The 13,636-nt window shown below is 46.9% G+C and overlaps 1 protein-coding gene across 1 annotated transcript in view; it reads left to right on the top strand.

The window, feature by feature from the left end:
* Window positions 1–13,636, top strand: part of RANBP10 (RAN binding protein 10) — a 57,963-nt gene that overhangs the window by 2,118 nt on the left and 42,209 nt on the right. The gene's annotated exons all lie outside the window — the stretch shown is intronic.

Here is a 13,636-nt window from a genome sequence, read left to right as displayed (position 1 = left end):
CCCTGAATGTGTGTTCTTGAGCATTCAGAGTACTTCCTTTCTGAAGGGACAGTCCCCCTTGTGGTACTTGTAAAATGCATGGCCAGGGGGCTTTGCTAGGGGCAGGACTGCCGGAATTGGAGCTGTGTCTGCTTCCTTGGTGAAGTTGTCCCTGCCTGGGATGGCTCTGTGGTTGTGGGTAGTAATGGGGCTTCCATCTGCTTGTCTGTCCTCTGGGGAGCTAGGCCAGCATCTGAGCTACCTTTAATCCCAGAATTCTGTGATTCTGAAATTCTGACCATGGCAAGCTATTACATCTTTTACTTTTATCCCCATGTAGTGAATTTACAGATAGGAAGTTTATATTATCAGAGCTCTTTATTTATTTATTTTAAAATATATTTGTTTATTTGGCTGTGCCAGGTCTTGCTTGTGGCATGTGGGACCTTAGCCCCCAACCCGGGATCAAACGCAGGTCCACCTGCATTGGAGTGTGGAATCTTTGTCACTGGACCACCAGGGAAGTCCCTGTCGGTTCCTTTTAGAGACCTCGGTTCGATTCCTGGGTCGGGAAGGTCCACTGCAGAAAGGATAGGCTCCCCACTGCAGTATTCTTGGGCTCCCCTCATGGCTCAGCTGGTAGAGAATCTGCCTGCGATGCAGAAGACCTGGGTTCAATCCCTGGGTTGGGAAGATCCCCTGGAGAAGGGAAAGGCTACCCACTCCAGTATTCTGGCCTGGAGAATTCAGGGCAGTCCATGGGGTTGCAAAGAGTCAGACATGACTGAGCGATTTTCACTTTGAACCTTCTATTTTCCCTTTCCACTGTCTGATAAAAGCACATACATTTAATGTACTTGAACTGAATAAGAATGGACTCTTAAGATGAAACAAACACAGCAAAAATAGCTGCAGTGTAGACTGAAACATGGGTGCTTCAGTCTCATGTTGCCAAGGAAGTGGACTGGCACGTCCTAACCTTGTAGGTAGGAAGGTGGATCATTTTGGAAAACAGCTGAGCTAGTAAAAGGAGGGAATAGTTTTTCAGAAGGAGAGTGTTTAAATGCAGAGACCCGGTTTCCTTCACCTGGCTTTTAACCTTTCAGTTATAAGTGGATCTTGCTGTAAAAGACCCCGTGTCTTGTCAGATTGTCATACTGTCGGTGTTGCCTGCAAATCCGCAGAAAGTTGAACATCTTCTCCTAGCTTTCCCAGCAGTTTTACATGTGGTAAATATAGCTGTGAGGTTGACCTGGAAACCTCAGTCTTAGAAAGGTCGCGAGTCACTTATGCTTGTGGTGGCCTGCTTTAGTTGACCGCTTTCAGAGGAAAGGTGTACGAATGTCCCCTATGGCCTCTTTGTGGAATTACTGAAAGCCTTCTCATGGCTAGGATATAGCCAGATGGGCCAGGTGTGGTTTTGAAGAGGCCAGGGGCTGTTCCAGGGCAGACAATGATCAGCTTGTTTCCTGTTTGCTGTCAGTGTTGAAGGTGTGTTTCTGACCTGGGTTTGGTCCACAACCCGGATGTTAACCTGTTGTGTAGCTTTCCTGTATTATCTAGTTCCATCTTCACGCATCTCTGGAAAGTGGCTGGATCGGATGATGATGTACCTGTTTCATGGGTGAGCCCTGAGCCCCAGGGATGTTGGTGACCTACCCTGGCCACAGGGCTTAGGGCGTGCAGTGGAGCAGCCTAACTTGTCAGGTGCCTTTACCTGACCCCAGACACGTGCATCCACGCTGCTGCCACCTTTCCCTGTTGCATTCTTCCCCTGGGTGGAGAGAATGTCCAGTTGGAGTCTTAGGAGGTCCTAGTGTTCTTAGAGAGCTGAAAGGTGCTTAGTGCTGAGTGGGACCAGAGAGGTGTGGCACGCGGTGGACTGGGCTTGGGTGCCTTACCATCTGCTGGATCTGTAGACCTGTTTTTCTGTAGATTTGGGGACAGGCCTCCTTTTTAAAAGGTGTTGATGAACCCAGTCATCAGTGTCCCTGTTTTCCAGAAAGGCCTTTGCTCTGAAGATGTCTTTTGTAGAAGAATACACTAAGCGTGTCTGATTCCCTTATGGCTCAGACAGTAAAGAATCTGCTGGCAATGCGGGAGACCCAGGTTTGATCCCTGGGTCGGGATTCCAGGGGTTGGGAAGATCCCCTGGAGAAGGAAATGACAATCCACTCCAGTATTCTTGCCTAGAGAGTTCCATGGACAGAGGAACCTGGCGGGCTACAGTCCACAGGGTCACAAAGAGTCAGAGGTGACTTTCACTTTCAAGCGTGTCTAGTTAGAAAGATTTCATTTCAAGGGTTATATTGATTCGTACCTGCTGTGTGCCAAGTGCATGCTTGGTACAGGGAGAACAACAGGAAAGCCTGCACAGGCCAGCCTTGTCCTCAGAGAGCCTTTGGCCTACCTATGAAAGAATGGACTGAAGGGCTGTCTGTGTGAGGAGGCAGAGCCTGGGCATGGTTTTGAGGGATGAGTAGGAGTTTCTCAGCAGGTGAGACCTTTTGGACTTAAAATGAGCCTGGTTGGTAACTGGCTTGACATCTGGGCACTCTTCACATTATAGGGGAGGGCTGGAGAAGGAAGGGGTTATGTTTGAGCCAAGAGCCAAGCTCACACTGACGGGTTTCAACTGCATTTTGCCGAGTCACCAGAGCTGGGAACCCCATGAAGGGACACCAGAGCCCTGCCCCTGGTGCCAGGAGATAAGGGCATCTCAGTTGATTTTGTTAGGAAGCCAAGGAGGCCCTGAAACCGAGGGTCCCTGGGGAGTGACGTGCTCAGGCAGAGTTTGTGGACCTTTGGGTGTCTCCGGCTCTTAGTGATGACACATAGAGGGTGTGGCTGGCCAGGCTGACAGATGCTCCAGTGTGACCCTCAAAATAGACTGTAACATCATCCCAGCAGCAGTGGCGGCGGCCTCCTGACATGTGATGAGTGGCTCTGCCCAAGAACAGCAAGCCTGGGCTAGAGCACTGGATGGAATGGTGGGGGTGGGGGCTCTCCTCTCCTCTGCAGCTGGTGCTCAGGCCCTGTGGTCCTCTGGCCACAGCCAGCCTGCCTTTCCTTGCACTGGTAGCTGACTTTCTTTGGCCAGTCAGCAGTGTGGTCATCCATTAATTCTCCACATCACAACGAAGCATGCATCGTTTTGTCCCAGTCCCGGGCCTGGCCCGCAGGAACACAGACCTGAGGCCCATCTGGAGAGGAGGCAGATATGCCTGTGCGCATGACCTCACAGCGTGGTGTAGCAAAAGCCCATCCACGATGTGTGCCATCCCCAGGGGTGGCCCAGAGGTTGGACTTTCTCCTGTACCTGAGAGTTTGGGAAAACTTGATAGAAGAGGTGATCATGCTGAATCTGGAAGGGCAGGTTGGAGTGTTCCAGGTGAACAAAGCGAGAAGCGAGGCCCTAGACAGAGGGAGCAGTGCATCAAAAGATGTGGAACACAGCGTGAGAGAGGCAGGGGCCAGGTCAGAAATACCTGGCCAGTGTGTTTTGGCTAAGGAGCTTGGGCTTATCCTGAGGACAGCAATGTATGAGGACTTTGGATCTGCCTGCACTTTTGAGCGTGGATAGGGGAGAAGAGACTCCACTGGTCTGGTTCCACCAGGCCCTGCTGGCTGAGATCCCAGCCTGGTGCTAGTGACTTTAGGTCCTTGATTCCAGCCATGGCTTCCCTACAGCAGTTCTCTTTTCTCTCTCTTGGCTGGCCTGTCTCCTGTTTGGTGGGATGCAGGGGTAGGAGGTTGAAGACTGGTAGCCAGAGGGACTTCTCAGAGGCGAAAGGCCTCTCTGTGTGTGCTGGTATTCTCTGGTACTCTGATTTGTTCAGTCCCATCTGAAAGGCAACACTGTCCATAATTTTCCGTGGAGACTCAGAGATCCACTCACCCAATTAAGACCTCACCTGCCATGTTTCTGGTTTGGTGAGCCACTTGCACACAGGCCTTCCAGTGAGAGGCAGCCTGTGGCTGGCCCCTCAGCCTGGGGTTCCCCACTTCAGTCTCTGTGCTGTGTGCAGCGCAGATGAGAAACTTGGTGCCCATCTGTGGACCTGGGGAAGGCCATGTCCTGCCGACCCTGAGAAGTTGGTGCTGTCTTTGCCCAAGGCGGCTGCTGATGGTGGTTGTTCCTTGTTTGTGCTGACTGCCCCCCAGTGCTGATGGCCTCCTGGGCAGACACTGACTGCATCTCTCCCTAGTAACGCGTGGCACTGTTTCTGGAGACCCAGCATATTGAGGCTCTGGAGCAGCTTGGAGCCTTGTATCACTGACCTGTGTTGGGTGTTAAAGCCCAGGTCTAGTTGGGTGGATGTACTCAGGTGTGATCTGGCCTAGAGCAAGAAGACTGGAGTCTACGTGGTGTCCACTTTTCTGGTAAGACCCACTCCTGCCCTGAGCACATCTGGGCTTCCCTGAGACCTCCCTGCCCATTGTATGTCACCACCCAGGCTCCACCGGTAAGCTGAGAGTGGGGAGTGTGGCTTCTTTCTTCAGAACTGGGGACTTCCTTGTCAAGGATCAGCCTGTAGAGAAATTTCTAAAATTCACTTCATGCCTTCCCCCACCCCCTGCACCACAGCCCCATTATTTTTTGTTCTCAGGCATGTTTGGTCTGTTCCCTGGATGGGTCACCACGCAAGGGGGATTTCCCATTAGAAGGGCAGCAGGAGCTCCTTGGAGTGGAGCAAATAGGAGGATGGGCTCAGCAGCTCTGCGTTTTAGGCACCATGTGCTATCCTATTCTGGGACCATTGAGATGGAATCAGGAGCCCCAGAGTGGGTCTCTATAGTCAGAGGTCAGTTAGAAAGAAGGTACTAACCACTAGGAGAGGGGTGGATAACACTGCGTCTAAATGCAAGGATGTTCTTCTGCCTCCCTAGAAATTTTGTATCCATCTAGCTCCAAGATCCTTGGTGTTTTGTTGTAATTGAAATGTGAGGTTGTGACTCTATAGCTAGAAAAGAGGCAGTAGGGTGGGGGCTTGCTGCTGGAACAGGGCCCAGCCCCCTGTCAGGAAAGGGCTGGTTAAAATATGCTCTGGACTGTTTAGGGAAGCAGGGCAGGGGTAAGTCTTTGTGTTCTTCACATGCTCTCTGCTGCTCCTACCTCTTGGACCTTAGAGATGGCTTGGGATTCAGAGAAGTTCACTTTAGGTTATGGACCCCAAGTGTCAAGGCTCAAATACCTGCACTATCTGCTCAGCTTCCATGGAAAACATTACGGACCAGTAACAGCACTCATTCTTCTCCAGACAGAGCCCCAGAAGTTTTCTTACTGCCCAGCGCACCAGGCAGCTACTGTCTTTTCGTCAGAGTTTCACATGATACAGAAACCTGCTGGTCCTTGGGGCAGAGACAATTTCAGATGAGAAGAGATGGAGAGAGGAGAAAGGCAGTGTGCCTCGATGGTCCGAGGGCTCAGCTCTTGTCTTCTGGAGGACATTGCTGAGGCCAAGCTGAACCAAGAGGAAAGAAGTAGAGGTGACAGTCTGCTGAGTAGAACTGGTTATGACCCAGTTTGCAAAGCCATGTGTCTGAAATTGGCATGGGCTATTTTATACAGGGTTCTCTTTTAATATATACTGTTGTGCCAGGAGTTTATTGGTAGTTATATATGCCTTGCCTTTTTTCTTTTTTTAACCAAAGTGTATTTTTATTTTACCTATAATTTTTTTTAACTATGAAAGAATACTCTTGCAACACCTAACACAGTGTACATTTTAAAAACAGCAGAGGGGACAGAAAGATGCAGGTTTAAACAAATGCAGGTTATTGCTGTTATGTATGTTGTATCATTTGGGAACAGAAAATGATTTCAGCTACTGTAAGCAGGTAGGGAGTTTATTACGTGGAATTCAATGCTTTCAAAATCGTTAGGACTTAGTTTCCAGGTAATGGCAGGCTACTTGAATAAAACCCCGTGCTGAGAATGATGAAAAGATGCTGACTTACAAACAAGCAAACTCAAGGCCAGTTTTTGGATGAACACCTCTAACTAGGGAGCTAAGGGTACTGTCTGAGTACCTAAGAGCATTTGCTGTGTCAACACTCAGCTCTGCTCCAGGTTTGACACACAGTGCCAGAGAGGTTAGCGTCTGGAGCTTATGGGTTGTGGGGGTCTGGGAAAACCCTGCTCACATTAAGGTGGGGTGCCAGTGGGCTATTATAGTGAAGGGCAGCATATTTGGTTCTGAAATATGATAAGCTCTGTAAATTCAAGGCTTGGTCCTTGAGTCTCCTAAGAGATTCTTTAAGGAAGGAGGCAGAGTCCAGGGTTATGAATAACCTGCCTAGAGCCACCCATGGGGGCTGTTCTGCCTGTTCCTGTCTCATGGGCTTTCTGGGTGCTTTGATGGTGCTGGTGGCGGTGGATGCATGAGGGTCTCTGGATGCACATTCAAAACCGCCTTCCTCCCTGCAAGCACGTCCTGTCTCATGACTCCTTTGCCTTCAGATATGGTCTTCCTTATGTTGCTGGGTCGGGTCCATTCATCTCTGTAATACCCCTCCTCTTGGGGGAGTCAGTGGACTGCACTGACCCACTGAGTTCGGCTTAGTGGGTCACTGGGTGGCTTCCTGGCAGAGGGGCAGGGTAGAGGGATGACTGCTGGAGAAGCAGCTTGTACCTGAGGTACAAGTGTCCTTATGGCTTTAAGCAGGCCCATCAGACCACAAACTAAAATCCCCAGAATCAAATATTAGCCCTCATTTCAGAACTAAGTGTCAGTTGAGGTTTTTCCTGAAATGTCTCCCATGGACCATTTTGTAACCAGGACCCCAGTTGTTGTTCAGCCACTAAGTTGTGTTTGACCCTTTGCGACTCATGGACTGCAGCACGCCAGGCTTCACTGTCCTTCACCATCTCCTGGAGTTTGCTCAGACTCATGTCCATTGAGTCAGTGATGACCCCAGAGGTCCCCTCTGATGTGGAGGCGTTGATCTCTTACCTGGGGCAGATTCTGATATGAACAAGATTGCCAGCCTTCCGATCTGTGGCTGAGGTGTTAGATGTCAGGATGAAACTGTCTGGTGAGATTCCAGCAGCACCTTGCGGGGCTGAGGCAGGGGACGGGGCAGTGGTGACAGACCCTTTGACTTGAGAGGCTCGGCGGCCAAACTACCTTCCTGCAGCCCGCAAGAGCCATCTCAGCCCTGAGGCTGAGGAGCTTGTCCCTTCTCTCCTCCTTGTCCCATCCTACCAGAGCTCTGTGGGCCTGGAGACAGTTAGTTGATGGAGCTTAAATTTAAAATGTTCAGGGAATTCCCTGGTGGTCCAGGGGTTAGGACTGAGCATTTTCACTGGTTGGATCCCTGATTGGGGAACTAAGATCCCTCAAGCTGTGCAGTGTGGCTGAAAAAAAAAAAGTTCAGGTCCCATAGTCATTGGTTCGTATATCTAATGTAACATTTGTTAAAAGTGTCTCTGGGCTTGCCAGCCCATAAAATCCACCTTCCCTCAAAGGGGAAGTTGATAAAAGTAAAAAAAGAGCTAGGTCCGTATTCTTCACTCTTGTTATCTGCTGTGTGCTTATGGTGAGGGACTCCTTTCTTCTGGCCCCGACACGAGGCCTGGATACTCTGATGCTTTCCACTGAGCTCTGTGCCAAGCCCTACTTGTCTCATCCGGAAAAGCCAGATGAGGCTAATGCTGGCCTGCAGGACCATATGGGTGTTTTTGGTGACTCCCATGTGTGTGCTAAAATAAATACAACATTAAACATGCCATTTTAACCATTTTTAAATGTAAACTTCAGTGGTATTAATTGTGTTCAACTTGTGCAACTATCACTACTGTTTTCCAGAACTTTTTCACCACCCCAGACAGAAACTCTGTACCCATTAAGCAATAACTCCCCATCCACCCCCCTCCCCCTGCTCCTCCCAGCCCCTGGTAACCACTAATCTCCTTTCTGTCTCTATGAATTTGCCTATTGTAGGTATTTCATATAAGTAGAATCACACGGCATTGTCCTTTTATGTCTGGTTTGTTTCATTTAGCATAATGTTTGCAAGGTTCATCTTACGTTGTGACCTGTGTCAGAATCTTACTCTCTTTTATGGCTGTTTGTCTTCACCGCATTTTCTTTATCCATTCATCTGTTGATGGACACTCGAGGTTTTTACACCTCTGACTATTGTGAATAATGGTATAATGAACATTGGCATACAAGTATCTGTTTGAGTTTGTCTTTTCAATTCTTTTGAGTGTATACTTAAGAATTGCTTGATTGAGTGTATACCTAAGAATTCCCTGGTGGCTGAGCAGTTGGGGCTTTGCACTTTGTGCAGCCAGGGGCGGAAAAAAATTTGTTTGTTCTGTTTAACTTTTTGAGGAATCACCAGATTGTTTTCCACAGTGGCTATACAGTTTTATATCTCTACCAGCAATGTGCGAAGTTTTTAATTTGTTTACTTTTTCACCAATAACTTACTTCCTTTTTCCTTTCTCCCTTCCTCTTATCCTTCTTTATTTCCTTCCCCATCCTATGTGTGAATTAGTATCTATTCTATGTGTGAATTAGTATCTCATTTTGTTTTGCAGTTCTAATGGATTAGTAATGTTGAGCATCTTTTCATGTATTTATTGGCCGCTTGTATATCTTCTTGGAAGAAATGTCTACTCAAGTCCTTTGGCTAGTTTATAATTGAGTCGTTTGTCTTTTTGTTATTGAGTTGTAGGAATTCTGTATATTTTTGAATATTAGATCCTCATAAGGCTATGATTTAGAAATAATTCTCCCATTTTCCAAGTTGTCTTATCACTTTTTGCTTTTTAACCTTCCTGCACAGCTTGTGAGATCTTAGTCCCCCAACCAGGGATCAAACCCGTGCTCCCTGCATTGGAAGTGTGAAGTCCTAAGCAACTGGACCGCCAGGGAATTCTCTCTTCACTTTTTTGATAATGACCTTTGATGCATAAAAGTTTTAATTTTGATGAAGTCCAATTCATCTGTTTTTTTCTTTTGGTCCTCATACTTTTGGTGTCATATCTAAATCCATTGCCTGAACCACGGTCATGAATTTTTCTTTTAAGTATTTTATTGTTTTAGCTCTTATATTAAGATCATTGATCTGTTTTGAGTTAATTTTCATACAAGATATAAAGTAGAGATCCAGTTGTCTCAGCACCAATTTCTGAGGAGTCTATTCTTTCCCCATTGAATGGACTTGGCGCCCTTGTTGGAAGTGATCTGCTGTGTAAGTTTGCTTACGGACTTTGGGTTCTCTTCTACCAGCCTGTATGTCTGCCTATGCCAGTGCCACACTGTTTTGATCACTCTAGTTCTGCAGTGAATTTTAAAATCAGGAGACAAATCTTTTAAGCTTGTTCTTTCTCTAAGATATGTTTCAGCTACTTGGGGTCCCTAGCAAGTCTGTATGGATTTTGAGGGTTCTCTTTTCCACTTCTACAAAAAAGATTGTTGGAATTGTGGCAGGGATTGTGCTGAATCTGTAGACCAACTTAGAACGTATGAACAACACTTTCCATCTACAGTATAAAGCCTTCCAGTCCATGAACACAGGATGTCTTTCCATTTATTTTTGTCTTCTTTAATTTCTTTCAGCAATGTTCTGTAATTTTTCGTGTACAAGCATTTTCACCTCCTTGGTTAAATTTATTCCTGAGGGTTTTGTTTGTTTGATTTTAGATGCTATTGTAAATGGAATTGTTGTCTTAATTTTCTCCATTAAGTGTTCAGTGTTAGTATATAGAAACACAGCTGCTTTTTGTGTGTTGATTTTGTATCCTGCAACTTGGGTGTTTATTAACTCTAGTAAGCTTCCTGTATATCATTTGGGATTCTCTCTATATAGGATTTTCTATAGGTAGGGTCATGTCCTCTGCAAATAGAAGTAGTTTTACTTATTCCTTTCCAATTTTTATACCTTTCATTTCTTCTCTTGTCTAATCAATCTGAATAGAACTTCCAGTACAGTGTTGAATAGCACTGGTGAAACGTCGACATCCTCATGTTGCTGCTGCTCTTAGGGTAAAAGTTTTCAGTCTTTCACCATTGGGTATGTTGGTTGTGAATTTTTCCTAAATGCCATTTATCATGTTGAAGAAGTTCCCTTTTGTTCCTAGTTTTCTGAGTGTTTTTATCATGAAAGGGTGTTGGATTTTTCAGATGCTTTTTCTGTCAATTGAGATGATCGTGGGTGTTTGTTTTTTTTTTTTTTCTTTTTTCTGTTAATGTGGTTTATTATATTGATGGATTTTCTTATGTTAAATTGCCTATGACTTCCTGGCATAAATCCCTTTTGGTTGTGGTATTAATCCTTTTAATGTTGTTGAATTTGTTTTGCTATAGTTTTGTTGAAATTTTGTGCATCTCCATTCAGAAGGTGTATTGATCTATAATTTCCTTTTCTTTTGATGTCTTTTCTTGATGGCTTTTGATCACAGCTCCAGAGTCTCCTCCATTTTTGGCTTGCATCTGGGTACAGCACACTTGGAACAGTACCCAAACATTATTCGGCCAAGAGCTGAAGTCTCTAGGTGAGAGTTAGGAAATCGCTTAGGAGACCGTTAGTCCAACCTGTCTTTTTCTGACAGGGAACCTGAGCTGTGGGGTGAAATCCAAGACTCATCGTCCTGAGTTAGGGTGTGCTCTGGGAGGTGCTTAGGATGCACCAGGGGCCATGTGAGCCAGAGCCCCAGCTCCTCTGCTGAGCATGGAGTTGGACCCTTTTTGGCTGTTTCTGCGGGTGTGCTCTTCGCATGCAGCTTCCGCTCTCCTGTCAAGGTTCAGGGAAGTAAGAATACCGAGAAGCTGACACAAAGGCCCAGTCTCCCATTGTGTCTCCCTGGTATTGAAATGTTGCGCTGGGACAGCCCAGGGAGAGTCTGATGGCTGAGAGCCAGCAACCTCCTCAGTGTGCAGCCATCAGCTGGCTCTTGAAAATGATTTTTTCTATGGCTCTCAAAGTAATTTATGCTAATTGTAGAAAATCTGGAAAACTAAAGAGAAAGAAGAATGCAAGCCACCTGGAGTGTGCGACTCTCCGCATGGCTGCGGTAGATCCAGTGGACTGTTGCTATTGTGGGAGAGTCAGCAGAGGGAGGGCAGCACAGGCCCCGGAGGCCACCAGTCCGTTCTCAAGGCTGGTCATCTTGCAGGGCCCCCGTCCACCTCTGCCGCCCCAGGGCGGACCTGGCGGCCTGCAAGGGCCACCGCTGCCACCGCGCCTCATCTGTCATGCTCTCCAGCGGATCCCCACCCAGCTTGGCCCCAGCAGGGCCGCTTGGCGCCCTCTTCTCTGGAGCCTGACAGAGAGGCAGAGTCACCCTTCAGGCTCCCGTGCTTTTTGCAGGAAAGGATAGAGACTGAGGTGGCTGCCAACTGGTGGCCTCCCTACCATGGTAGCTTGTCGGTTGTCTCTCTATACTTACTGTGTCTAATATTATAGACACATGATAGTCTGTATTGCGCTGTCATATTGGAAGCAAGGAGAAAATCAGATGGGTTTAGCTTACTTTCAGTTGTTTTATGAGGTAAATAACTTTTCGTGCAAGCTCCTCAGATGTATCCTGCTGCTTGAAAAGAAAGCCCTGGTGGACATGTGAACTGTCGGGGAGCTAAGCTCTGTCTATTCTAGTCACTGACTTGGGGAGCGCGAGCCCCTCTTGCCTCCCAGGAGACCATGGCAGCCTGTGTCTGTGAGTGTTCCTGGCATTGCCTGACCTTTTTACCAAGAAGGAAGCAAATGCTTACCTCCTTTTCCCTTGGTAATTCCATGTAAAACAGGCATTCCTTTTTAGATGTCCCAAGATCCAGGCCTTTGAGGTTGGCCTGCTTTCCTTTCAGTTCAGTTCAGTTCAGTCACTCAGTCATGTCCGACTCTTTGCGACCCCATGAATCGCCGCACGCCAGGCCTCCCTGTCCATCACCATCTCCCGGAGTTCACTCAGACTTGCGTCCATCGAGTCAGGGATACCATCCAGCCATCTCATCCTCTGTCGTCCCCTTCTTCTGCCCCCAATCCCTCCCAGCATCAAAGTCTTTTCCAATGAGTCAACTCTTTGCATGAGGTGGCCAAAGTACTGGAGTTTCAGCTTTAGCATCATTCCTTCCAAAGAATTCCTTACCCCAGTTGTTGAAAGCTAACTAATCAAAAATAATCATAAGAAAAAACAGACCCACCCCCTCAAAATGATGTATCTTCACATATATATGTTTTCTTTATACACCTACTCTCTTCTTGATTTAGCACAGCAGCCAACTAATGGGACTGCTGCCCCGTCTTGCCTCATTAAAGGTGATCTGTTCCTGTAAAGTGCCAATCTTGTTTTTTTTTCTGAACCTCCTTCTCTAACTCCCTTACCTTACACCCTGTCATTTAGATCTGACCTCTATGATGGCTTCCCTTGTGGCTCAGCCAGTAAAAAATCCACCTGCAATGCGGGAGACCTGGGTTCAATTCCTAGGCTGGGAAGATCCCCTGCAGAAGGGAAAGGCTACCCACTCCAGTATTCTGGCCTGGAGAATTCCATGGACTGTATAGTCCATGGGGTCACAAAGAGTTGGACACAACTGAGCAACTTTCACTTTCACTTTCTGTGTTCAGTTCAGTTCAGTCGCTCAGTCATGTCCGACTCTTCGCGACCCCATGAATCGCAGCATGCCAGGCCTCCCTGTCCATCACCGTCTCCCGGAGTTCACTCAGACTCATGTCCATCGAGTCTGTGATGCCATCCAGCCATCTCATCCTCTGTCGTCCCCTTGTCCTCCTGCCCCCAATCCCTCCCAGCATCAGAGTCTTTTCCAATGAGTCAACTCTTCGCATGAGGTGGCCAAAGTACTGGAGCTTCAGGTTTAGCATCATTCCTTCCAAAGAAATCCCAGGGCTGATCTCCTTCAGGATGGACTGGTTGGATCTCCTTGCAGTCCAAGGGACTCTCAAGAGTCTTCTCCAACACCACAGTTCAAAAACATCAATTCTTCGGTGCTCAGCCTTCTTCACAGTCCAACTCTCACATCCATACATGACCACAGGAAAAACCATAGCCTTGACTAGACGGACCTTTGTTGGCAAAGTAATGTCTCTGCTTTTGAATATGCTATCTAGGTTGGTCGTAACTTTTCTCCCAAGGAGTAAGCGTCGTTTAATTTCATGGCTGCAGTCACCATCTGCAGTGATTTTGGAGCCCTCCCAAAATAAAGTCTGACACTGTTTCCACTGTTTCCCCATCTATTTCCCATGAAGTGATGGGACCAGATGCCATGATCTTCGTTTTCTGAATGTTGAGCTTTAAGCCAACTTTTTTGCTCTCCTCTTTCACTTTCATCAAGAAGCTTTTAGCTCCTCTTCACTTTCTGCCATAAGCGTGGTGTCATCTGCATATCTGAGGTTATTGATATTTCTCCCGGCAATACCAGATTGCAATACTCAAAGAGCCTCCAGTGGACAAACTGGACACTAGGGTTGTATAGTCATCCACCGTACTATTTTTATGCCGGTACCAACACTGTTTTGATTATTGTAGCTTTCTAGTAAGTTTTGAAATAAAAAAATATGATTCTAAGTTCTTTTTTTTAACACCCTCAATCTACGGTTGATTTTGTATATTGCTTTGGATAGTATTGACATCATAACAATATTGTCTTCCAATCTATGTATGGGCAGATGTTTTTCCATTTGTGTC

The sequence above is a fragment of the Ovis aries genome, chromosome 14 (genome assembly GCF_016772045.2).
Source record: "Ovis aries strain OAR_USU_Benz2616 breed Rambouillet chromosome 14, ARS-UI_Ramb_v3.0, whole genome shotgun sequence".
Taxonomy (NCBI): domain Eukaryota; kingdom Metazoa; phylum Chordata; class Mammalia; order Artiodactyla; family Bovidae; genus Ovis; species Ovis aries.
Note: the sequence above shows the minus strand (reverse complement) of the source record. Positions and strands in the feature narration are given on the sequence as shown.